The following is a 27,433-nucleotide window of genomic DNA, read 5'->3' on the forward strand; positions in this document are numbered from 1 at the left end:
TTGTTCCTGATCTAAGAGGAATAGCTTTTAGTCTTTTACCATTAAATCTAATAGCTGTGGATTTTTCATATATGACTTTTATCATGTTGAGGTAGTTTTCTTCTATTTCTAGCTTGTTGAGTGTGTTTGAATCGTCAAAGGGTATTACATTTTATTAAAAGCTTTTTCTGTATTAATTGAAATGATCATATGTTTTCCCCTTCATTTTGTTGATGTTGTGTTGTATTAGTTGGGATTCTCCAGAAAAACAGAATTGATAGGATATGTCTAAATATATAAGAAGATTTATTTCAAGAAACTGGCTCATGTGATTATGGAGGCAGGTAAGTCCAAAATCTACAGGGTGGGCTTGGAATTTAGAGACCCAGAGAAGAACCAGTACTACAGTTCAAGTCTGCAGGCTGTCAGGCTCAGGACACAGGAAAGAACAAATACTGTAGTTCAAGTCTGAAGTCTGTCTGCTAAGAATTTCCTCTTGCTTGGGGGAGGTTTATTTTTTATTCAATTCAGGCCTTCAATTAGTTGGGTAAAACTCATCCACATTATGAAGGGCAATCTGCTTTATTAAAAGTCCATCAATTTAAATGTTAATCTCATCTAAAAACACCCTCACAGAAATATTCAGAATAATGCTTGCCTACATACCTGGGCAGCATTATTCAGCCAAGTAGACACATAACATTAACCATTACAAGTGTATTAATTACATTGATAGATTTTCAGATGTTGAACCATCCTTGCATTCCAGGACTACATCTCATGTTGTCATAGTGTATTATCCTTTTAATATGCTGCTGAGTTTGGTTTGCTAGTATTTTGTTGAGGATTTTTGTATTAATGTTCATAAGGGACAATAGGCTATAGTTTTCTTATAGTATCTTTGTTTCCTTTTGGTATCAAGACAATGCTGGCCTCATAGAATGTGTTAGGATGCTTTCTCTTCTTCAGTTGTTTGGAAGAGCTTGAGAAGGATTAATGTTAATTCTTTTTAAATGGTAAAATTCACCAGTAAAGCAGTCTGGTACAGCTGTTTTCTTTGTTGATTACTTACTCAGTCTCCTTACTAGTTAAGAGTCTATTCAAATTTTCTATTTCTTAATGATTAAGTTTTGGTGGATTTTACATTTCTATCTATTTGTCTATTTTATTTAAATTATTCATTTTTTCAAATAATTGTTCATTGTGTTCTCTTATAATCCTGTAGAATTGGTAGTAATGTCTTCAGTTTCATTACTTATTTGAGCTATTTAAATCTTCTTTCTTTTCTTGTGGTCAGTCTAGCTAGTGGTTTGTCAATTTCATTAGTTTATTTAGAAGAATCGACTTTTGATTTTGTTAATTTTCTCTATTTTCTATTATTTATTTTAGTTAACTGTGCTCTTATTTTTATTATTTCATTCCTCCTACTAGCTTTGGGTTTAGTTTTTTTCTTTTTTGCTACTTAATTTGTAAGGTTAAGATGTTTATTTGAGATATTTTTATTTCTTATTTCTTTTGCTTAAAGTTGTTACAACTTTTATTTATTCTGTTTCAATGTAAGTGTTTATAGCTATTAATTTCCCTTTGGCACAGCTTTTGTGATATCTTATAAGTTTTTGTTTTCATTCATCTCTAAATATTTTATAATTACCCTTGTGATTTCTTCTTTGATCACTGGGTTGCTTAAGTATATTGTTTAATTTTCACCCATTTGTGATTCTTTTTGATTTTTCTAACTTCATTCATTTTATTGATTTTTAACTTCTGTTATTGATTTCTAACTTCATTCTATGGTGGTTAGAAAAGACAGGTTGCATAATATCTTAGTCATGTAAGATCGATTGAGGTTTAATTTATGGTCTAACATTTCCTAGAGAATGTCCCATGTGCTCTTGAGAACCATGTGTATTCTCACTGGTGTATGTTGGGGGGTGAGGGGCTAGGGGAGGGACAGTGGGGCACAGGGAGGTTGGGGAGGGATAACACTGGGAGAAATGCCTGATGTAGGTGATGGGGGGATGGAGACAGCTAAATCTAGCAGACATTAATATACAGAACACTCTCCAACAATAATAGAATACACATTTTTCTCTTTTCTTTTTTTTTTTTTAATTGTACTTTAAGTTCTGGGATACATGTGCAGATCTTGCAGGATTGTTGCATAGGTACACACATGCCATAATGATGTGCTGTTGCATTCGGTTTGCCAGTATTTTATTGAAGGTTTTGGCATTGATGTTTATCATGGCATTGATGTTTATTGGCTAGAAATGTTCTTTTTTTGTGTGTGTCTCTGATGGGTTTTGGTATCAGGATGATGCTGGTCTCATAAAATGAGTTAGGGAGGATTCCCTCATTTTGTATTGTTTGGATAGTTTCAGAAGGAATGGTACGAGCTCCTCTTTTTACATCTGGTAGAATTCAGCTGTGAACCCATCTGGACCTGGACTTTTTTTAGTTGGTAGACTATTAATTGCTGCCTCAACTTCAGACCTTGTTATTAGTCTATTCAGGGATTCAGCTTTTCCTGGTTTAGTCCTGGGAGGGTGTAAGTTTCCAGGAATTTATCCATTTTTTCTAAATTTACTGGTTTATGTGCATAGAATTGTTTTGGAGTAATCTCTGATGGTAATTTGCATTTCTGTGGAATTGGTGGTGATATCCCCTTTATCATTTTTTATTGCATCTATTCAATTGTTCTCTCTTTTCTTTTTTTTTTGCCTGGCTAGTGGTCTAATTTATTTTGTTGCTCTCTTCAAAAATGTAGCTCCTGGATTTATTACTTTTTTTGAAGGGTTTTTTGGTGTCTCTATCTCCTTCAGTTCTGCTCTGATTTTAGTTATTTCTTGTCTTCTGCTAGCTTCTGAATTTGTTAAAAATATGGAATCCTCCACAAATTTGCATGTCATCCTTGTGCAGGGGCCATGCTAATATTCTCTCTATCATTCCAATTTTAGTATATGTGCTGCTGAGGTGAGCATGACTTAGAGAAAACTTTTGAGAGCAGTACTATGAAATTCTTTCACTCTTTTCCCAGATACCTCAAACGTGAACATTTATCATGTTTGCTTTATTATTCTTTCTATCTATCTGACTTCCTCTGTCTTTTTTCTCCATGCCCCAAGCTTCAGTGTCTTAAAAGACAAGGACATCCTCTTGCATAAACACAGTACTATCTTCAAAATCAGTAAATTAATATTAATACAATAGTGTTAGTTAATCTACAGACCTTCCTCAAATTGTGCTAAGTATCAATAGAATCTTTTATAACAAAACAAAAACATTTCCTGATTCAGGATTTCATCCAGGGTTGTGAATTACATTTAGTTACCATTTCTTTCTTCTCCCTGAATCTGGAACTTATTCTTCAGTCTTTCTTTAATTTTCATGACATTTATATATTTGAAGAGTATAAGACAGTTATTTTGTAGAATGTCACTTAATTTAGTTTTGTCTGATATCCCTTTTGATTAGATTTAGTTGATATGCTTTTGGCAAGAATACCCCAGAAATGTGCATACATCTTTCTCAGTATATGATATCAGGAAGGAAATGATGCCTACTTGTTCCATAATTGGTGTTGTTAAGACCAATTGATTTTTTCAAAGTGAAAAACTTAAGAGGAAACATCAAGTAGGAGGTCTGTTCTTAAAAGTGAGAGTTCATGTAACTGGTGGAATCAGGTTTCCCTTTAGACATTCTTCATTCCTATCCTCCATTTACCTTATTTGTGCCGTGAGGGAAGGATTATGCATGCAAGAGGTGATGGTTACGCCCATAGGTCAGGCCTGAGCTCTGACCCCAGGAATTGTGTAAGATGAAGATTCTGCTTTTCTGCCCAGCTCCTTGATTCAGAGGAAGTTGGGAAATAGGGAGGTGGCATAAGGACAGTAATGTCCCTCTAGCATAGTCTGTTTTATCCAGCTCTGGTTGAGACATAGGTTAACGAACGCAGTGGGATCTATGCCTATCTATGTAGGTTTTGCCTTCTTTGGCTATAGACTAGGCGTTCCAGCTTCCATGTTGTATGTTTGTGGTTTACAAATGCAGTGCTGCCCATAACCACTCTTAGAAGAATATCATGTGAAGTTGTAAAAATCACTTAAACCCTTAAATCCTAGTTTCTTCATCTGTAAAATGGTGGTCCTAATACTTTCTAGTGTAATTATGATAATTAAATGATATAATTAATATAGAATACAGCCAGCACCTAGAATACATAAATGTTCAATAAATATTACTATTAATGTTAGTGGTAGTAACTAAAGAGAAGTCTGCACTGTAAGTTAAGGAATCTGAGTTTGACTTTCAACTTAACTTCTCCCTGGCTTAGTGAATTTAGGCAATTATCTGATCTCTGAGCCTTGGTTTTCTTGTGTGTAAATTAAGGGTAATAATATTGTTCATAGCTACCCCCCCCAAATTGTTGGTAGGAAGGAGTGATCTAACACGTGTGAAAACCATTTGCACAGTGGAAGAATTTTGTAAATACGAGTGGATGCTTACATCCATCTCTAACCATGCTGGGCTACACATCCATGAAAATTGTCTGGGTTTAGCTCATACTAATGGGGCTGGAAATGACCATTGGTTCTAAGAACCACCAGGAAAACCACTACATTTTGTCCTTTGTCCCTCCTGTAGATCCTGACTGTCTTTTAAGTTTGGCCCCAGAATGACCCCTGGAATGCCTTTGGTGGTCCCTATCCACTTGGTGGCGGATAGCCTGCTTGCTGTGGTGGTGTGCCTCTATAGTCTCATTGCCCATGTGGGAGGCTGCTAGGCCATGTGGGTCCCCTAGGCCCTGCCGAGCTCCACCACTGACACTGCTTAGGTCATTCCATTGACCATGAGGTGGGGAAGGGTCTTCTCATCTGTGTAGTTGATATTGTTAGGCTTCATCACAATTTCTTACAAATCCATGGTACCAGTTGTTCTCAACCTTGGCTGCATATTGGCTGTCACCTGGTGTGTTAGTTAGATTTCATATATATATTTATATTTCTCTTTCTGTGGAATTACACACACACACACACACACACACACACACACTCTCACAAATGTATGAGAGACAGAGGTTAATTTATTTAAAGAATTGGTTCATGTGGCTGTGGTGGCTAACAAGTCCAAACTCTATAAAACATACCAATAGACTGGAAGTTCACATGAGTTGATGTAGTCTTGAGTCCCAAATTTACAGAGCAGGCTACCATTCTGAAAACTCAGGGACAATTTCCATGTTGCAATCTTGAGACAAAATTCTTTCTTTCTTTCTTTAGAAACCTCAGTCTTTCTCTTTAAGGCCTTTAACTTGGATGAAACTCACTCACATTGTGGAGGGTACTTGCCTTATTCCTTGTTTACTGGTTCAAAGGTTAATTACATCTAAAAATACTTTCACAGCAAGCAACATTTAAATTGGTATCTGACCAAACAACTGGGCACTATAGTGTAGCCAAGCTGGCCACATAAAATTGGCCATTACATCTGATTCTTTAAAAAATACCAGACTGGAACCCTGATGAGTCATTTTGGGATTTTCCAGCTTTCTGTTACTGATTTCTAGTTTAATTCCATTTTGGTCTGAGAGCAGACATGTATAATTTATATTCTTTTAAATTTGTTATGGTGTGTTTTATGACTCAGAATGTTGTCTATGTTTAATTTTCTATGTGAGTATGAGAAGAATGTATATTTCGCCTATTTTTGGATGAAATAGTCTATAAATGTCCATTATATCTAGTTGATTGATGGTGTTCTTAAGATCGATTATGTTCTTATGATTTTCTGCTTGCCAAATCTGTTCATTTTTGACAGAGGGATGATATGGCTTGAATGTTTTGTCCTCACTAAATCTCATATTGAAATGTGACCTCCAGTGTTAGAGGTGGACATGGTAGAAGGTGTTAGAATCATGGGGGTGGATCCTTCGTGAATAGCTTGATGCCATCCCATGGTAATTAGTGAGTTTTTGCTCTGGTAGTTCATGTGAGAGCTGGTAGTTTAAAGAAGCCTGGCACTTTTTCCTTGCTCTATTGTTTCCTTGTTTGCTCTCTTGCTTCCTCTTGTCTGCTCCCCCTTAACCTTCTAAACCATAATTGTAAGTTTCCTGAGGCCTTTACCAGAATGAGATGCTGGCACCATGCTTCCTGTACATCCTGCAGAACCCTGAGCCAATTAAACCTCTTTTCTTTATAAATTATCCAGTCTTAAGTATTTGCTTATGGCAATGCAAAGAGACTAACACAGAAAATTGGTGCCAAAGAATGGAGAGTTGCTATAAAGATACTTGAAACTGTGGATTGGCTTTGGGTCTGGGTAATGGGCAAAGGGTGGAAGAGTTTAGAGGGCTCAGTCACAGGGGTGGAGGGTTGGAAGAGCTTATAGGTTGGAAGAATTTAGAGGGCTCAGAAGAAGACAGGAAGATGAGGGAAACTTTAGAACTTCTTAGAGACTTGTTAATTGGCTGTGACCAAAATACTGATAGTGATATAGACAGTAAAGGCCAGGCTGATGAAGTCTCAAATGGAAATGAGGGAGTTATTGAGAATTAAAGTAAAGGTCACCTGTGTTGCACCCTCGCAAAGAACTTGGCTGCATTATATCCATGTCCTGGGGGTCAGTGGAAGTTTGAACTTAAAAGTGATGATCTAGGGTATCTGACAGAAGAAATTTTTAAGCAGCAATGGATTTCAGAAGTGGTCTGATTGCAGTGAGTCATGGTAGCACCATTTCACTCCAACCTGGGTGACAGAGTGAGACCCTTGTTTCAAAAAAAAAAAAAAGAAGTTGCCTAGTTGTATCTAACAATCTATGATCAGATATGGGAGCAAATAAATGACGTTGAAACTTATAACTAAAAGGAAAGCATAGTGTATTCATCTGGAAAATTCACAACCTGGCCACATGGTAGAGAAGGAAAGAGCATTTTCAAGAGAGGAATACAAGCAGGCTATGGCTGCAAAACGACCACTTGCTAGAGAGATTTACATGACTGAAAGGGAGTCAGGTGCTAATATCCAAGACAATGGAAAAAAGATGTCAAAGTCATTTCGGAAATCTTCAGGGCAACACCTACCATCACAGAACCTGAGGTCTAGGAGGAAAGAATGGTTTTGAGACCAGGCCCAGGCACCACTGTCCTGTGCTACCAGTCACAGTAGAAGACTACTGTCCTGATCCCTGCTGCTTCAGCTCCAGTCATAGCTCAAAGGGCCCCAGGTTTACCTGGGGCTGCTGCTTTGGAGAGTGCAAACCATAAGTCATGGTGGCTTCCATGTGGTGTTATGCCTGCAGGTGCACAGAATGCTACCAAGCCTCCTTCACTTTTGCCTCACTACCAAGCAGAAGTGAAGGAGGCTTGGTAGCATTTACTTAGATTTCAGAGGATGTATGGAAAAGCCTGCATACCCAGGCAGAAGCCTGATGCAGGGGTGGAGCCCTTGCAGAGAACCTCTGCTAGGTCAGGGCTGAGGGCAAATGTAGGGTTGGAGCTTCCACACAGAGTCCCCACCAGGGAATTGTATAGTGGAGCTATGGGAAGGGGGCCATCATCCTCTATTCTAAAGAATGGCATTGCCCCCTGTGCCTGGAAAAGACATAGGAGCTCAACTCCAAGCCATGAAAGCAGACACGGGGGCTGCACCCTGTAAAACCACAGGGGTGAAGCTGCCTTGGGAGCACACCACTTGCACAGTGTGCCCTGGATGTGAAACATGGAGTCAAAGATTATGCTGGAGCTTTAAAATTTAATGTCTGTTTTGCTATGTTTTGAATTTGTGTGGGGCCTATTGCTCCTTGCATTTGCTTGATTTCTCCCTTTTGAAATTGGAACGTTCACTCAATCCCTGTACAACCATTGTATCTTGGAAGTAAATAGTTTGTTTATCTTAAAGGCCTGTAGGTGGAAGGAGCTCTACTTGAGTCTCAGATGAGACTTTGGACTTTGGAACTCTTGAATTGATGCTGGAATGAATTGAGACTTTTGGGGACTACTTGAAGGGGATGACTGTATTTTGCAATGAGAGAAGGACATGAGATTTGGTGGGGGTTGGGGGAAGTGGCTGAATCATATACTTTGGATGTTTTTCCCCTCCAAATCTCATGTAGAGATGTAATCTCCAATGCTGGAGGTGGGGACAGGTGGGTGGGAGGTGTTTAAGTCATGGGGGTGGATTTCTCATGAATGACTTGGTGCCCTCTTTGAGGTAATAAATGAATTATCATTGAGTTCACATGAGATCTGGTTGTTTAAAAGAGAGTGACACTTCCCCCAATATTTCTTCCTCTCTTGCCATGTGGTATTCCAGCTCCTTCTTCATGTTCTGCCATGATGTGCTACCTGAGGCCCTCACCAAAAACAGATGCCAGCACCATGCTTCCTGTATAGCCTGCAGAAACATACATCAAAATAAACCTATTTTCTTTAGAAATTACCCAGTCTCACATATTTCTTTATAGCAGTGCAAATAGATTAACACAAAGCGTGTTTAATTTCCAATTATAATAGCAAATGCATCTATTTCTCTTTACAGTTCTGTCCAGTTTTGCCTCATGTACTTTGATGCTCTGTTGTTAGGTGCATATATGTTAAACAATGTTATATCCTCTTGGAGGATTGGCTGCTTTATATTACAAAATGCTGCTCTTTATCTCTGATAACTTTTCCTGGTCTAAGGTTTACTTTGTCTGAAATTCATATATCCACTCTAGCTATCTTTTGATTAGGGTTATCATAATATTTATCTATCGCTTTAACTTAATTTTTAAAATATATATCTTTTTAATTTTTCCATAAGTTATTAGGGTACAGGTGGTATTTGGTTATGTAAGTTCTTTAGTGGTGATTTGTGAGATTTTGGTGTGCCATCACCAGAGCAGTATACACTGCACCATATTTGTAGTCTTTTCTCCTTTGCCACCCTCTCACCACCCTTACCCCCAAGTCCCCAAGTCCCTTGTGTAATTCTTTTTTTTTTTTAAATTATACTTTAAGTTCTGGGATACATGTGCAGAACACACAGGTTTGTTACATAGATATACCTATGTCATGGTAGTTTGCTGCACCCATCAACTCACCATCTACATTAGATATTTCTTCTAATGCTGTCCTTCCCTTAGCCCTCTGCCCCCTACCAGGCCCTGGTGTGTGTGATGTTCCCCTCCCTATGTCCATGTGTTCCCATTGTTTAGCTCCCATTTATGAGCAAGAAAATGCATTGTTTGGTTTTCTGTTCCTGTATTAGTTTGCTGAAAAAGATGGTTTCCAGCTTCATCCATGTCCCTACAGAGGACATGAACTCATCCTTTTTTATGGCTGCAGAGTATTCCATGATGTATATGTGCCACATTTTCTTTATCCAGTCTATCATTGATGAACATTTGGGTTGGTTCCAAGTCTTTGCTATTGTGAACAGCACTGCTATATACATACGTGTGCATGTGTTTTTATAGTAGAATGATTGATAATCCTTTGGGTATATACCTAGTAATGGGATTGCTGGGTCAAACGGTATTTCTGGTTCTAGATCCTTAAGGAATCACCACACTGTCTTCCACAATGGTTTAACTAATTTATACTCCCACCAACAGTGTAAAAGTGTTCCTATTTCTCCACATCCTTTCCAGCATCCATTGTTTCCTGACTTTTAATGATCACCATTCTAACTGGCATAAGATAGTCATTGTGGTTTTGATTTGCATTTCTCTAATGATCAATGATGAGGAGCTTATTTTCATATGCTTGTTGGCTGAATAAATGTCTTCTTTTGAGAAGTGTCTGTTCATATCCTTTGCCCACTTTTGGATGGGATTATGTTTTTTTTTCTTGTAAATTTAAGTTCTTTGTAGATTCTGGATATTAGCCCTTTGTCAGATGGATAGATTGCAAAAATTTTCTCCCATTCTGTAGGTTGCCTATTCACTCTGATGATAGTTTCTTTTGCTGTGCAGAAGCTCTTTAATTAGATCCCATTTGTCTATTTTGGCTTTTGTTGTCATTGCTTTTGGTGTTTTAGTCATGAAATCTTTGCCAATGCCTATGTCCTAAATGGTATTGCCTAGGTTTTCTTCTAGGGTTTTTATGGTTTTAGGTCTTATGTTTAAGTCTTTAATCCATCTTGAGTTATTTTTGTATAAGGTATAAGAAAGGGTCCAGTTTCAGTTTTCTGCATATGGCTAGCCAGTTTTCCCAACACTATTTGTTAAATAGACAATCGTTTCCCCATTGCTTGTTTTTATCAGTTTTGTCAAAGATCAGATGGTTGTAGATGTGTGGCGTTATTTCTGAGGCCTGTGTTCTGTTCCATTAATCTATATATTTGTTTTGGTACCAGTACCATGCTGTTTTGGTTACTGTAGCCTTGTAGTATACTTTGAAGTCAGGTAATGTGATAACTCCAGCTTTGTTCTTTTTGCTTAAGAATGTCTTCACTATATGAGCTCTTTTTTGATTCCCTATGAAATTTAAAGTAGTTTTTCCTAATTTCTTGAAGAAAGTCAATTAGGTAGCTTGATGGGGATAGCATTGAATCTATAAATTACTTTGGGGAGTAAGGCTATTTTCATGATGTCGATTCTTCCTAACCACAAACATGGAATGTTTTTCCATTTCTTTATATCTTCTTTTATTTCCTGGAGCAGTGATTTTTAGTTCTCCTTGAAGAGGTTCTTCACATCCTTTGTAGGTTGTATTCCTAGGTGTTTTATTCTTTTTGTAGCAATTGTGAATAGGAGTTCACTCATGATTTGGCTCTCTGTTTGTCTATTATTGGTGTATAGGAATGCTTGTGATTTTTGCACATTGATTTTGTATCCTGAGACTTTGCTGAAGTTGTTTATCAGCTTATGGAGATTTTGGGCTGAGACAATCATGTCATCTGCAAACAGAGACACTTTGACTTCCTCTCTTCCTGTTTGAATATCCTTTATTTCTTTCTTTTGCCTGATTGCCCTGGCCAGAATTTCCAATACAATGTTGAATAGGAGTGATGAGTGAGGGCACTCTTGTCCTGTGCTGGTTTTCAAAGGGAATGCTTCCAGCTTTGGCCCATTCAGTATGATACTGGCTGTAAGTTTGTCATAAATAGCTCTTATTATTTTGAGATACATTCCACCAATACCTAGTTTATTGAGAGTTTTTAGCATGAAGCGGTGTTGAAGTTTTTCAAAGGCCTTTTCTGTTATCTATTGAGATAATCATGTGGTTTTTGTCATTGGTTCTGTTTACATGATGGATTACTTTTATTAATTTGCATATGTTGAACCATCCTTACATCCCAGGGATGAAGGTGACTTGATCATGGTGGATAAGTGCTTTGATGTACTGGTGAATTCTGTTTGCCAGTATTTTAGTGAGGATTTTTGCATTGAAGTTTATCAGGAATATGGGCCTGAAATTTTCTTTTTTTGTTGTGTCTCTGCCAGGTTTTGGTATCAGGATGATGCTGGCCTCATTAAATAAGTTAGGGAGGAGTCCCTCTTTTTCTATTGTTTGGAATAGTTTCAGAAGGAATGGTACCAACTCCTCTTTGTACCTCTGGTAGGATTTGGCTGTGAATCTGTCTGGTCCTGGGCTTTTTTTAGTTCATAGGCTATTAATTACTGCCTCAATTTTCGAACTGGTTATTGGTCTATTCAGGAATTTGATGTTTTTCTGATTTAGTCTTGGGAGGATGTATGTGTTCAGAAATTTATTCACTCTTCCAGATTTTCTAGTTTATTTGTGTAGAGCTATTTGTAGTATTCTCTGATGGTAGTTTTTATTTCTGTGGGATCAGTGGTGATATTCCTTTATCATCCTTTATGGTGTCTATTTGATTCCTCTCTCTTTTCTTCTTTATTAGTCTGGCTAGTGATCTTTCTGTTTTGTCAATCTGTTCAAAAACCAGCTCCTGGATTCACTGATTTATTTTTGAAAGGTTTTTCATGTCTCTATCTTCTTCAGTTCTGACCTGATCTTAGTTATTTCTTGTCTTCTGCTAGCTTTTGGATTTGTTTGCTCTTGCTTCTCTAGTTCTTTTAATTGTGATGTTAGGGTATTGATTTGAGATCTTTCTAGCTTTCTGATGGGGGCATTTAGTGCTATAAATTTCTCTCAACAATGCTTTAGTTGTGTCTCAGAGATTCTGGTACGTTGTGTCTTTGTTCTTATTGGTTTCACAGAACTTCTTTATTTCTGCCTTAATTTTGTTATATCCCCAGTAGCCATTCAGAAGCAGGTTCTTCATTTTCCATGTAGTTGTGTGGTTTTGAGTGAGTTTCTTAATCCCGAGTTCTAATTTTATTGCCCTGTGGTCTGAGAGACTGATATTTGTTCTTTTGCATTTACTAAGGAGTGTTTTACTTCCAAGTATGTGGTCAATTTAGGAATAAGTGCCATGTGGTGCTGAGAAGAATGTATATTTTATTGATTTGGGGCAAAGAGTTCTGTAGATGTCTACTAGGTCTGCTTGGTTCAGAGCTAAGTTCAAACCCTGAACATTCTTATTAATTTTCTGTATCATTGAACTTTCTAATCGTTACAGTGGGATGTTAAAATCTCTCATTATTACTGTTTAGGAGTCTAAGTCTCTTTGCAGTTTTCTAAAAACTTGCTTTATGAATCTAGGTGCTCTTGTATTGGGTGCATATATATTTAGGATAGTTAGTTCTTCTTGTTGCATTGATCTCTTTATGATTATATAATGCTCTTCTTTGTCTTTTTTGATCTTTGTTGATTTAATGTTGTTTTTGTCAGAGACTAGAATTGCAACCCCTGCTTTTTCCTCCCCCCCATTTATTTGGTAAATATTTCTCAATTTCTTTATTTTGTTCCTATGTGTGTCTGCATTGAGATGAGTCTCCTGAATACAGCACACTGATAGATCTTGACTCTTTATCCAATTTGCCAGTTTGTGTCTTTTAATTAGGGTATTTAGCCTGATTACATTTAAGGTTAATATTGTTATGTGCGAAGTTAATTCTGTCATTATGATGCTAGCTGGTTAGTTTGCCTGTTAATTGATGAAGTTTCTTCATAGTGTCAATGGTCTTTACAATTTGGTATGTTTTTGCAGTGGCTGGTACCAGTTTTTCCTTTTCATATTTATTGCTTCCTTAAGGAGCTCTTGTAAGACAGGCCTGGTGGTGACAAAATCTCTCAGCATTTGCTTGTTCATAAAGGATTTTATTTCTTCTTCACTTATGAAGCTTAGTTTGGCTGGATATGAAATTCTAGGTTCAAAATTCTTTTCTTTAAGAAAGTTGAATATTGGCCCCCACTCTCTTCTGGCTTGTAGAGTTTCTGCAGAAAGATCTGCTTTTAGTCTAATGGGCTTTCCTTTGTGTGTAACCCGATTTTTCTTTCTGGCTGCCCTGAACATTTTTTTTCTTCATTTCAACCTTGGTGAATCTGATGATTATATGTCTTGGGGTTGCTCTTCTCAAGGAGTATCTTTGTGATGTTCTCTGTATTTTCCGAATTTGAATGTTGGCCTGTCTTGCTAGGTTGGGGAAGATCTCCTGTATAATATCCTAAAGAATGTTTTCCAACTTGGTTCTGTTTTCCCAATCACTTTTAGGTACACCAATCCAACATAGGTTTCACATAGTCACATATTTCTTGAAGGCTTTGTTCATTCCTTTTCATTCTTTTCCCTCTAGTCTTGTCTTCATGCTTTATTTCATGAAGTTGATCTTTAATCTCTGATATCCTTTCTTTTGCTTGATGGATTTGGCTATTGATATTTGTGTATGCTTCACGAAGTTCTTGTGCTGTGTTTTCAGCTCCATCAGGTTGTTTATGTTCTCTGAACTGGTTATTCTAGTTAGCAATTCTTCTAATCTTTTTTCAAGGTTCATAGCTTCCTTACATTGGATTAGAACATGCTCCTTTAGCTCAGAGGAATTTGTTATTACTCACCTTCTGAAGACTACTTCTGTCAGTTTGTCAAACTCATTCTTTGTCCAGTTTTGTTTCCTTGCTGGAGAGGAGTTGTGATCCTTTGGAGAAGAAGAGGTATTCTGGTTTTTGGAATTTTCAACATTTTTTCACTATTTTTTCCTCATCTTCATGGATTTATCTACCTTTGGTCTTTTGATGTTGGTGACCTTCGGATGGGGTTTTTGGTGATATCCTTTTTGTTGATGCTATTTCTTTTTGTTTGCTAGTTTTCCTTCTAACAGTCAGACCCCTCTTCTGCAGGTCTGCTGGAGTTTGCTGGAGGTCCCCTCCAGATCCTGTTTGCCTAGGTTCTACCAGAATAGGCTGCAGAACAGTAAAGATTGCTGCCTGTTTCTTACTCTGGAAGCTTAGTCCCAGAGGGGCAGCCACCAGATGCCAGTTGGTACTCTCCTGTATGAGGTGTCTGTTGACCCCTGGTGGGAGGTGTCTCCCAGTCAGGAGGCAGTGGGGTCAGGGACCCACTTGAGGAAGCAGTCTGTCCCTTAGCAGAGCTTGAGCACTGTGCTGGGGATCCACTGCTCTCTTGTGAGCTGGCAGACAGGAATGTTCAATTCTACTGAGGCTGCACCTACAGCCACCCCTTCCCCCAGATGCTCTGTCGAGGGAGATGGGAGTTTCATCTATAAGTCCCTGACTGGGGCTGCTGCCTTTCTTTCAGAAATGCCCTGCCCAGAGAGGAGGAATCTAGAGAGGCAGTCTGGCTACAGTGGCTTTGCTAACCTGCAGTGGGCTCCACTCAGTTCAAACTCCTGGGAGCATTGTTTACACTGTGAGGGGAAAACCACCTACTTAAGCCTCAGTAATGGTGGATGCTTCTCCCTCCACTAAGCTCCAGCATCGCAGGTTGACTTCAGACTGCTGTGCCGGCAGTGAGAATTTCAAGTGAGTGGATCTTAGGTTGCTGTACTCCATGGGGGTGGGATCCACTGAGCTAGTCCACTTGGCTCCCTCGCTTTAGCCCCCTTCCATGGGAATTAATGGTTCTGTCCTACTGGCTTTCCAGGCACAACTTGGGGTTTGAAAAAAACTCCTTCAGCTAGCTTGGTGTCTGCCCCAACAACCACCCAGTTTTGTGGTTGAAACCCAGGGCCCTGGTGGTGTAGGCACCTGAGGGAATCTTCTGGTCTGCAGGTTGCAAAGACCACGGGAAAAGCATAGTATCTGGATCAGAATGCACTGTTCCTCATGGCACAGTCCCTCATGTCTTTCCTTGGCTAGAGTAGGGAGTTCCTCAATCCCTTGTACTTCCTGAGTGAGATGATGCCCCACCCTGCTTCAGCTTGCCCTCTATGGGCTGTGCCCACTGTCTAACCAGTCTTAATGAGAAGCAGGGTACCTCAGTTGGAAATGCAGAAATCACCCACCTTCTGTGTTAATCTCACTGGGACCTGCAGACGGGAGCTGTTCCTATATTTGGCCATCTTGTTTCAAATTCCTATTGTATCATTCTTATGCCTTTGCATCCTGATAGCTTAGCTTTCACATATAAGTGATAACATACAATGTTTGGCTTTCCATTCCTGAGTTACTTCACTTAGAATAATAGTTTCCAATCTCACCCAAGTTGCTGCAAATGCCATTAATTCATTTTTCTTTACGGCTGAGTATTATTCCATTATATAAATATACCATGGTTTGTCTATCCACTCATTGATTGATGGGCATTTGGATTGGTTCTATGATTTTGCAATTGCAAATTGTGCTGCTATAAACGTGCACGTGCAAGTATCTTTTTCATATAATGACTTCTTTTTCTCTGGGTGTATATGCAGTAGTGAGATTGCTGGATCACATAGTAATTCTACTTTTAGTTCTTTAAGAAACCTTCGCACTGTTTTCCACAGTGGTTGTACTAGTTTACATTCCCACCAGCAGTGTATAAGTGTACCCTGTACACTGCATCCACACCGACATCTACTGTTTTTTGATTTTTTGATTATGGCCATTCTTGCAGGAGTAAGGCAATATCATATTGTGGTTTTGATTTTCATTTCCCCGATCATCAGTGATGTTGAACATATTTTCATATGTTTCTTGGCCATTTGTATATCTTCTTTCAAGAATTGTCTATTCATGTCCTTAGCCCATTTTTGATGGAATTGTTTTTTCTTTTTTATTACTGATGTTTGAGTTTATTGTAGATTTTGGATATTAGTTCTTTGTCAGGTGTATAGATTGTGAAGATTTTCTCCCACTCTGTGGCCCCACCTTTCTCATGGATCCAAGAAGAGTTGTTAATTTTTCAGTTTGTTCATCTTTTCTCCCTCAGCTTTATTGAATCACACTTGACAAATAAAAATGGTGTATATTTAAGGATTACAAGGTGATGTAAAATAATTAGTATAATCAAGTTAATTAGTATATTCATTACCTAGTACTGATTTATTTTTGTGGCGAGAACACTTAAGATCAACTCTCTGAGAAAAGTTCAAGTATAGAATATAGTAATCTTAACTATAGATACCATACTATACATCATCTCTGCATGAAGATGCATGCAAAACTCACTTTGCAACTGGGAAAACTGAGTCTCAGGTGAGTGAATAAACTCCACTAATTGCTGAGTAGCATCATGCACAAATCAAGATCCTGTTTACTACAGTTCATTAACGTACTTGCATCTCCAACTTTTGTGGTATTTTCCACAACTTCTAGTACAGAACTGGGCATGCAGTGGATATTTATTATAATTTCTAAAAAGCATTTTATAAAACATGGCAAGTATTTGTAAAATATCTTATGGTTTACAAGAACATTCAGGTCTACTCTTTTTTTATTAAAATGCTTGCTAAGGTTTTGGATAAATGAATGGACACATATAGTTTTAAAATAGAATTTGGGTGTTTGCACCAGTGTCCTTTCAAACTCCCTAAATATTCAGGGGACCAATATTTTGGTCTTTGCTCATGAATAGCCTGCATCTCCAGTCCATTTAAAAATCATACCTTGGTTCCTCACTCCCACATCCATCCTCGTTTTCAGCATCCAACCTCATCTTGTAGAGTGATAAGGCCACTCAGAAAACACTTGGTTTTAATATTGCTTCTGCCACTGACTACCAAGGGGAACTTTAGTAAGTCATTTCTCTGGGTTTCAATATCTGTGTATGAAAAAGGAGAAAGCTGGACTAGACTGGTGGGCAAATACAAGGCAAACATATACATCTCTCCTCATTGTGCACAAGCCAGACATTGCTAATTGGTCATGCAATGTCCTTCCCACTGTATTTGGATACAGTCTTAGACTCTTTCTGAATCCAGAATTCCAGGCAGCCATTACAAATTAGCCAGGATTAGCACTCAAGATAAAACGGATTAGATATCTTGGCACTAGATGACATTCAAGTTTCCTTCCAGCTCTGCAATTCTGTGGTTTTCTGGTTTTAAAAGCTGGGTTGCATGAATCTCATCCTTCAGCCTGTTACATGAGGACGATCCCAAAGTTGGAACTGGCAGCATAACTTGGAATGCCCAGAGCATCAATGGGGCTCAGAAATTTCTCTAAAACTTTCTTAGTTGTTCTTCATTTTGTCTGTACATTAGAGTCACATTGGCAGTCTTTTTTCAAAAGTTGAGGTAAACCTATTTCATACATATGATAAAGTGGAACATTTTAATCTCAGGTGTACAGTTTGATGGATTTTTACATGTATAACATCTGCATAACCACTACCTTAATCAAGATATAGAATATTTCCAGCAGTCAAGGAGGAAACCTTATGTCCCTTCCTATTGACATTTAGAGGTAACCATTGTTCAGTTTTCTGTCACCACAGATGAATTTGACCTGATCTTCAATTCGGTATAACACGTGGGGTCTTTTTTGTCTGGCATCCTTTGCTCAACCTAATGTTTTTGAGATTCATGTGGGTTGTCCAGTGCATTGATAGTTCTTTTATATTGCTGCTTAGTATTTAATTGTTTGAATATGTTACAATTTATCCATTCTCCTGTTGATGGATGACTGAATTACTTCCAGGTTTGGACTATTAACAGTAAAGCTTCTCTGAACATTCTTACACTTGCTATTTTGTGGATCTATGTACTCACTTCTCTCTAAGAGTGAAATTGCTGGGTCTGAGGGTGCATGTACAGTCAACCTCATTATTTATGAATACTGCATTTGTGAATTTGCCTATCTGCTTAAATATATTTGTAGCCTTAAAAATCAATACTCATGGCACTTTCACAGTCATTGATGGACATGTGCAGAGAGGTGATAAATTTGAGTCAAATGATATGCACATTTCCAGTAAGCCTGAACATGACAAGGCCCTGTCTTCTTGTTTCAGTCCTTATACTGTAAACCGCTGTGTTTACAGCGCTAGTGCCCTGTAGTTTACATTTTTGTGTTTTTTTGAAGGACGATTTCACTGTTTTAAATGCTGGCACTAAGTGCACTGTTGAAGTGCTGTGTAGCGCTCCTGAACACAAGAAGGCTGGGATTGTGCCTTCTGGAGAAAACACATGGGTTAGATAAACTTTGTTCTAGGCTTGAGATCAATAATAATGTATCAACACTGTATATTAAGTAAGGGGTCTTTAAATAGAAACACACATAAAACAAGGTTAAGTATTGATTGGCTGAGCAAAGGTTTTTTTTTTTTTTTTTGACAGTGTCTCATTCTGTTGCTGCTGGAGTGCAGTGCCCAAATCACTACTCACTGCAGCCTCAGCCTCCCCCAGGCTCAAGCGCTCCTTTCATCTCAGCCTCCCAAGTAGCTAGGACTACAGGCATACATCAGTGCATCTAAATAATCTTCTAAAAGAATTATGGCAGAGATGGGGGTCTCTGTGTTGCCCAGGCTGGTCTTGAACTCCTGGACTCAAGCAATTCTCCTGCCTCTGCCTTCCAAAATACTAGGATTACAGCCACGAGCCACCGCGCCTGGCTAGCTGACCAAAATCTTGTGATTAAGGCCTGGCAGGCATCTAATCCTGCAGTTCCGCTAGGAGCAAATGGTTCAGTATTCACCAATTCAGTGTTCACTGTGACTTCATAGAACAAATAGCACTGCAGGTTATAACTGACTATATGTTCAATTTTAATGCCTTACAGTTCACTAACATGATTGTATAATCTAGGGAGCTTTAAAAGCTGCCTTGGTCAGGCTATGCCTAGACCAATTAAATTAGCATTTCCGGTAGGGGACCCCAGCATAGGAGTCTTCAAGCTGCTCAAGTGGACCCACTCTATAGCCGACGTTGACCATCACAGGTGGAAATACAGGGAGAGAAGATAGGGCAATCACTACAGAGTGCAGCCTGTCCATAAAGCTGTCACTCAATAAATAATTGTCAATTTTACTTAAGTATGTTCCCTTTGGTTTATTTTTATTCAGTCTTTTACTGTCTTCTCTTTATGGATTGTTCATGCACATAAAAACATACAATGGAAAAAGCAATCTCTTGCCTGGAAAATAAATGACAAGAACTACCCTCGTACCAAGGTGGAACTCTTACTCACAGACCTGGTCTTGATTATAAAGAGCAAACAATGGCTTGACAAACAGAAAGAATCACCTACTAGGCATATGAGCATTTATCATCACCTATGGTTCTGAGCAAAGGGAGGTAGGAAAAGTCTGTGTAGTAATCAGAAAGACACTGCAATGGAAAACAAAGGTGACGATTGATTGTTAGATGCAAAGGAACAGCTCCTTGTCATCAGGAAATCAGTATCTTTTACTCGCAAAACTAGCAGGGCCAATTTTTATGGTGGTCAGCATAAATCTAGCCAAGACAAAAAAATTTTCACTGTCCCAAGATGGTTGGCGCTGTTGTTGAAATTATTATAATCACTCAGTTTAAGGGGTGAAGTTTTAAGAACCACTTCTCCTTTAGCAAGACAGACAGAGCTGTCAAAGCCACCCAGCTTACCTGATTCGCAGGCACCATATGAAGGTACTTAGGTATTTACCTCCAGAATGGAAAACTCCAAACTTTAGTACTCAGAATTGAATTGAAAATTGCTGAAGGGGCGTCTGAGTTCTTGAAGTGTGGTTTCTGGACAAGCAGCATCAGCATTAAGTGGGAACCTGTTAGAAATGGGAATGTTTGCCAGTAAAGTTGTCAGATAAAATACAGGATACTCAGTGAAACTTGAGCTTCACATAAGCAATAATGATATATATATATATATATATATTTTTTTTTTTTGTATAAGTATGTTCTATGCAATACTTGGGACTAAGCACTAAAAATAATGTTGTTCAACTGAAATTCAAACTTACCTGGGAATCCTGTATTTTTATTTGTAAATCTGGTAACCCTACACTCTACACCCCAGACCTACAGAATCAGAAACTCCTAGGGGTGCGGCTCAGTAAGACGTGGTTCAGTGAGCCTTCCAGGTGACTCTGATGTGAGCTGAAGCTTAAGACCCAGTGCTCTAGTTTTTGTTCCCATCTTGCTATTGGTGATAACTCGTTATCTTGTTCCCTTTGTAATTCACATTGGTCAGAGTCCCAATTTTAAAGTGTCACAAATTGACTTCGCCAGATACAGGTGCGTGCTTCAGGGCTCACATCCCCTGGTTTCTGGTGAATGTGCCGTTTGCAGTTCACTGCCACTGTATGGTACCTCTCACCAGACAGACAGTGAGGCTGTCTGTCAACGACCCATGGCAGCCATGGTTATCATCTCCTTTGCCTCCATTACAGCCACGCCACAGTAGCTGTTTGGTTTTCTTTTTTTTTTTTTTTTTGAGACGGGGTTTTGCTCTTGTTACCCCGGCTGGAGTGCAATGGCGCGATCTCGGCTCACCGCAACCTCCGCCTCCTGGGTTCAGGCAATTCCCCTGCCTCAGCCTCCTGAGTAGCTGGGATTACAGGCACGCGCCACCATGCCCAGCTAATTTTTTATATTTTTAGTAGAGACGGGGTTTCACCATGTTGACCAGGATGGTCTCGATCTCTTGACCTCGTGATCCACTCGCCTCGGCCTCCCAAAGTGTGGTTTTCTTACCTCTAAAAGTCCACCAAAGGCTTGTGCCACCTGGATAAAGCGACAGTGAATTAAACAATGCTATCCCAGGCCTCTTTCCACAGCAGGAAATGCCACTTGACTATAGGAACCCATCAATGCAGAGCATCTGAGTAGGCTATGTCTTGAGCAAAATAATTAGGGTCTGCATAATGGTGATAACAGTAACAATAATCATTCAAGGAGCACTTGCTATATACAAAGCATTGTATAAATATGTCCTATGCAGTATTTGTAACTAACATTTAATCTTCACGATAACTTTGTGAATTCAGAACTGTTTTCATCCTTTTAAGGCAAGGAAGTTAAGACTTGGCAAGGGCATGTAAGTTGTTCATAATCTCACAACTATTTAAGAGGAAATAGAAGAGCTAAGACATGAACTCCCGTTTGTCCAAGCCCACAGCTGATGCTCTAAACCATAATGCCTATTTATTTCTTTTGGGGAGAGAGTTTTGTGAGAACCAGTGCCAGGGTAGAAAAGCTGAACTGATGGGAGTTCAGTGTGGACAAGTCTGAGAACTAAAAACTCCAGGGTGATCTAGACATGGGAGGCCTTCTAACTTTTGTAAATTTTACTTCCTGGAACTGTAAAATCCTGGAACAGATTCTTACAGTGAAGATTAGAGAAAAAAAAAATCTTTTGAGTTCTGGCATGGGGAGTCATTTTGAAGTATGCCAGATTATTCACTTCTTCCCAACAAGATCTGCCCTCAAGAGGAACTATTTCAGCAGAGCCTAACCTATGGGGGTTTCATGAGAGGTGATTTGACCTAGGGGAAGAGAAATGCCTCACCCCAGCTTTCTCTAGCCATCCCGTACCACCTTGGGAGTGGGAAAAAACTCGAGAAGCCTTTGTAAAATTTATAGTCAATGATTATAGTTTATATATAAGTGAAATAAATGACAGCAATGCTATAAAGGACTGGAGGGAGGGATTAGGGATATTTTATCATTATAAGGTACTCACACTACTTGTGAAGCAGCATAGCGTTATTTGAAAATGGACTTGGATTAGCTGTAAATGTATATTGCAAACTCGAGCAACCACTAAAACAGGTTTAAAAAGTATAATTGTTGTGCTAATAAAAAAAAATGAAACAAAACGCTCAACTAACACCAGAAAAGGCAGAAAATATGTAGAAAACAAAATGTGTAGAAGCCAAGAAAAAAGGCAATGAATAGAAAACAACAAATATGATCGATATTAATCCAACTATTTCAATAATAATTCAAAATGTTAATGGTCTATACCAATTAAAGGACAGAGATTATCAGAGCGGATCAAAAAACAAAAGCCAACTATATGTCATATATAAGAAACACACTTTAAATATAAAGATGCACATAGATAAAAAGTAAAGTAATGGGGAAAGAAATATGAAACACCAATGAAAAGAAAGACGGAGTAGACATATAACTTCAGAGAAAGTAGACTAGAGATCAAGAAAAGTTATCAGGGTAAAGAGGAGCATTACATAACGATAAAGAGGTCAGTTTTCCAAAAAGTCATAGCAATCCTTAATCTGCGATCTCCTAACAACAGAGCATCAAAATATGTGAGGCTAAAACTGATAGAACTGTAAAGAAGAATAGATTAATCCACTGTTATAATGGATGATTTTAATATTTCTCTATCAGAAATGGACAGACACAGCAGGCAGAAAATCAGTAAGGACAATGTTGAACTCAACAGTACCATCAATCAACTGGATATAATCGACATCTATGGACTACTTCATCCGACAACAGCAGAACACACATTCTTCTCAAGCTCACATAAAATATTCAGCAACATAGGCCACATTCTGACCCTAAAACACACATTAACAAATTTAAAAGAATAGAAATAATAAATTTAAGCTCTCAGACAGCCATGTAATTAAATTGGAAAGCAATAACAGAAAGATAGATAGAAAATCCCCAAATAGTTGCAGATTAAATATCATGCGTTTAAGTAACTTATTAGTCAAAAAGAAATCTCAAGAGAAATTTAAAAATTCTTTGAACTGAAAAAAATGAAAGCACAACTTGTCAAGATCTGTGGGATATAGTGAAAGCAATACTCACAAAATTCATAGCATTGCATGACTGTTTTAGAATAGAAGAAAGATCCGAAATCAACAATCTAAGCTTCCTCATCAGGAAACTTAAAAAGGAGAGAAAATTAAGTGCAAAGTAAGACCATTTTTGGTCTTATAAAAATAATAAAAATTAAAGTGGAAATCAATGAAATTGAAAAGAAAATCAATAGAGAAAATCACGAAAACAAAAGGTAGTTCTTGGAAAACATTAAAATTGATCAGCCTCTAGTTAGGCTAACTAAGGAAAAAGGAGAGAACAAATTATTAATATCAGAAATAAAAGCAAGATATCTCTACAGAGCTCATGGACATTGAAAGAGTAATAAAAATTACTATAAACAATTTCTATATTCACAAATTCAACAACCTGGATAAAATGAACCAATTCCTTGAAAGATATAGTCTGCTAAGAGTCACATAAAAATAGACAATCGGAATAAGCCTTTGTCTATTAAAGACATTGTATCAATAATTAATAACCTCTCCAAAGAGAAAGTACCAGGTCCAGATGGATTCATCAGCAAATTCTACCAAACCTTTAAGGAAGAAATTATATCAATTTTTCCCTCTCTTCCAGAAGATACAAGGAAAGGGAATACTTCCTAACTAATTCTATGATGCCAGTATTACCCTGATAACTAAACAAAATAAAGATATTATCAGAAAACCAAAGACCAGTATTGCTCATGAATATATAATAGAAGCAAAAATCCTTGAAAAATATTAGTAAATTAAATCCAACAATGTATAAAAAGACTTATGCACCATGACCAAGTGGGATTTATTCTAGGTATGCAAGGCTGGTTCAACAGTTGAAAATTAATTAATGTAAAGCATCACATCAATAGAAGAAGAAAATCACATGATCATATCAATATATACAGAAAAACATTTGACAAACTCTAACACCCATTCATGATTAAATAAAACCTCTCAGCAAACTAAGAATAAAGAAGAATTTCCTTAACTTGAAAAATAACACCTACAAAACCCTACAGCTAACATCATATTCAATGGTGAAGAAACAAAAAGCTTTCTGTTAAGATTAGGAACAAGGCAAGGATGCTTTCTCTTACTACTCCTTTTCATCATCAAACTGGAAGTCCCAGGTAAGGCCATAAGGCAAGAAGAGGAGAAAAAAAAGGCACATGTTGGGAAAGAATCAAAAAAAGGTCTTTGCTAACTGACGAATGGTTATCTGGAATCTATGAAAAAATCCTCCTGGAACTAATGTCATAGCAAGATGGCAGGATACAAGGTTTATATATAGTCAGTCACTTTCCTATATAACAGCAATAAACAAGTGAAATTTGAAATAAAAAATACTTTACTATTTACATTAGCACACCCCAAAACAAAGTACTTAGCTATAAATCTAACAAAATATGTATGAGACATAAATGAGGAAGACTACAAAACGGATGAAAGAATGAAAGAAATGCAGAGAAATGCCATGTTGATATGGGAAGACTCAATATGTCAGTTCCTTCCAATTGGATCTGTAGAGTCTATGTAATCCCAATAAAAATCCTAGCAAGTTATTTTGTGGATATCAACAAACTCATTCTAAAGTTTATGTGGCGAGATAAAAGACTCAGAATAGCCAACACAATAGTGAAGGGGAAAAAACAAGTGAGGAAACTGACACTACCCACTTTAAGACTTAGTATAATGCTATAGCAACAAAGACAGTGAGGCATTGGTGAACGAATGGACAAATACTCTAACGGAATAGAATAGAGAGACCAGAAATCGACCCTCATACGTATAGTCAGTTACTGTTTGACCAAGAAGTAACGATAGTCTTTACAGCGAATGATGCTGGAATAACCGGACATCCACATGTGCCGTCCCCTGCCCTGCCCCCACTAATAAAAATAATCTAGACACAGACCTTACAACCTCAACAAGAACTAACTCAAATGGGATCGCTGTACTAAATATAAAATGCAAAACTTTAAGAGTACTAGAATACAACATAGGAGGAAACCTGGATGACCTTGGGGTATGGTCATGACTTTTTATATATAACACCAAAAGCATAATTCATGAAAAAAAACTGATATGCTGGACTTCATTAACATCAAAATTTCTGCTCTGTGAGAGACATTGTTAAGACAATGAGAAACATGCCGCAAACTAGGAGAAAATATTTGCAAAAGATATATCTGTTAAAGGATCGTTATTCAAAACCTACAAAAAGCTTTCAAAACTCAACAAGAAAATGAATAACCTGTGGGAAAAAGAGGCAAAAGACCTGAACAGACAGCTCACCCAAAATATATATACATATGACACATAAACATCTAAAAAGGTGCTTTATATTGTAAGTGAATAGGGAATTGCCAATTAAAAAAAAAATGACTTACCCCTAAACGTCTGTTAGAATGGTGAAGACACAAAATACTGGCAAGACCAAATGCTGGCTGGGATGTGTAGCAATAGGAACACTCATTTATTACTGATGGAAATGCAAAATGGTACAGCCACTTTGGAAGACAATTTGTCAGTTTCTTACAAATAATCTTACCATACAATCTAGCAATTATGTCTTGGTATTTACCCAAATGAGCTGAAAACTTATGTTCACACAACAACCTGCGTATGAAGGTTGATAACAGCCTTATTTTTAATTGCAAAACCTTGGAAGCAACCAAGATGTCTTTCAGCAGGTGAATGAATAAATAAGCTGGGGTACATCCAGATAGCGGTGTATTATTCAGTGCCAAGAAGCTATCAAACCATGAAAAGACGTGGAGGAAATTTCAGTGCATGATACTAGGTGAAATAAACCCTAAAAGTGCACATACTATATTGATTTTTCAACTATATGACTGATATGGTTTGGCTGTGTCCCCGCCCAAATTTCATCTTGAATTGTAGCTCCCATAATCCCCATGTGTTGTGGGAGGGACCTGGTGGGAGGTAATTTAACCATGGGGGCAGATTTTCCCATGCTGTTCTTGTGATGGTGAATAAGTCTCGTGAGATCTGATGGTTTTATAAAGTGGAGTTCCCCTGTACCTGCTCTCTTGCCTGCCACCATGTAAGATATACCCTTGCTCCTCCTTCACCTTCCACCATGATTGTGAGGCCTCCCCAGCCACGGAACTGTGAATCAATTAAACTTATTTCTTTTGTAAATTACCCAGTGTTGGGTATGTCTTTATTAACAGCATGAGAATGGACTAATACAATAACACTTTGGAAAAAGCAAATCTGCCAGTGATTTCCTAGAGTTGGGGGGTGAGAAGGATGGGTAGACAGAGCACAGAGGAATTTTAGGGCAGTGAGATTTTTCTGCATGACACTGTAGTGGTGGATACATGCCATTATACATTTGTCCAAACACAAAGAATGTACAACAGTAAGAGTGAACCCTGATGTAAACTTTGGATTTTGGGTGATTATGATGTGTCAACATGGGTTGGTTCATGGACTGTAACACATAAACCAATTTGGTGAAGAATTCAGGGAGGCTGTGCATGTGCAGGGGCAGTGGATACATGGGAACTGTACTTCCTACCCACTCTTGCTGTGAATCTAAAGCTGCTCTAAAAAATAGTCTATTAAACACACACACACACACACACACACACACACACACACACACACACGCAAAATTAGCCAAGATGAACTTGAACACTGCAGTAACAGTGTTTTACCCAGCCCTTGGAGTGTTGAAGGATGGTATCTATGCTTGATACTTTCAACATTGAAATACAAAATCTGAAAGATTTTTATACCCAGAAATATGAGGACAATGGCATGTATTTTCCTTTAGGCCTTATTCTTTCCAAAGAAAGGTAGGATAGAAAAATGAAATGAGGAATCACCTAGTATTAATGGTATTAGATTAGGATATTAGAAGGGGAGTTATCAGATTGTATGGTTTATCAATTTTTGTGGACAGGTGAGACTAGGGTCAGAACTAATACATCTGAGCCGTGTCATTTATCTTAGTTTTGTTTCTCCCAGAAGCTGAGCCTGAGACAAGGATTCAGGTTCAAAGACTTTATTTGGGAAATGAAAGGAATCCCAGTAGGGGAGTGAAGAAGTACTGCAAAAAGGGGAAGTGTGTTCTCAACTCAGCCACTGCTGTGGGCAATTGGAACTTGAGTTTGCTGGGGAAACTGTAAGCCAGTCTGAAAAAGGCTGGAAGAGTGAGTTATTGTATCAATATTTTGAAGGATCTCAAAGTCAAATAAAATATAGGAATCAAACTCTAAAATTAAAATGTTTTATTTTGGAGGAAAGAGTTGCAATTTGGGACATATGTGCAGACCGATTGGTCTTTGGTATGCCCAAAGGACAAAGAGAAGATTAGAGGTTATGTAAAAAAAGGAATGTTATGTATTTCTCTTTGAGAAATTTCATTGACACTAGTAAGGTTTTGAGGAGCTGGCAAGTTCTGATAGGTAAGTGACTTTAGTGGGCAAATTAGT

General features: G+C 38.0%; 1 non-coding gene across 1 annotated transcript; it reads right to left on the reverse strand.

Moving 5' to 3' along the window:
• Nucleotides 1–2,853: 2,853 nt before the first annotated feature.
• On the reverse strand, nt 2,854–2,960 carry LOC116530243. The gene has a single exon (XR_004259897.1). It is a non-coding gene; the product is annotated as a U6 spliceosomal RNA (small nuclear RNA).
• Between the last annotated feature and the right edge of the window lie 24,473 nt (nt 2,961–27,433).

This window comes from Sapajus apella, unplaced genomic scaffold, assembly GCF_009761245.1.
Source record: "Sapajus apella isolate SASKATOON/1434 unplaced genomic scaffold, GSC_monkey_1.0 scaffold65, whole genome shotgun sequence".
Classification (NCBI taxonomy): Eukaryota; Metazoa; Chordata; class Mammalia; order Primates; family Cebidae; genus Sapajus; species Sapajus apella.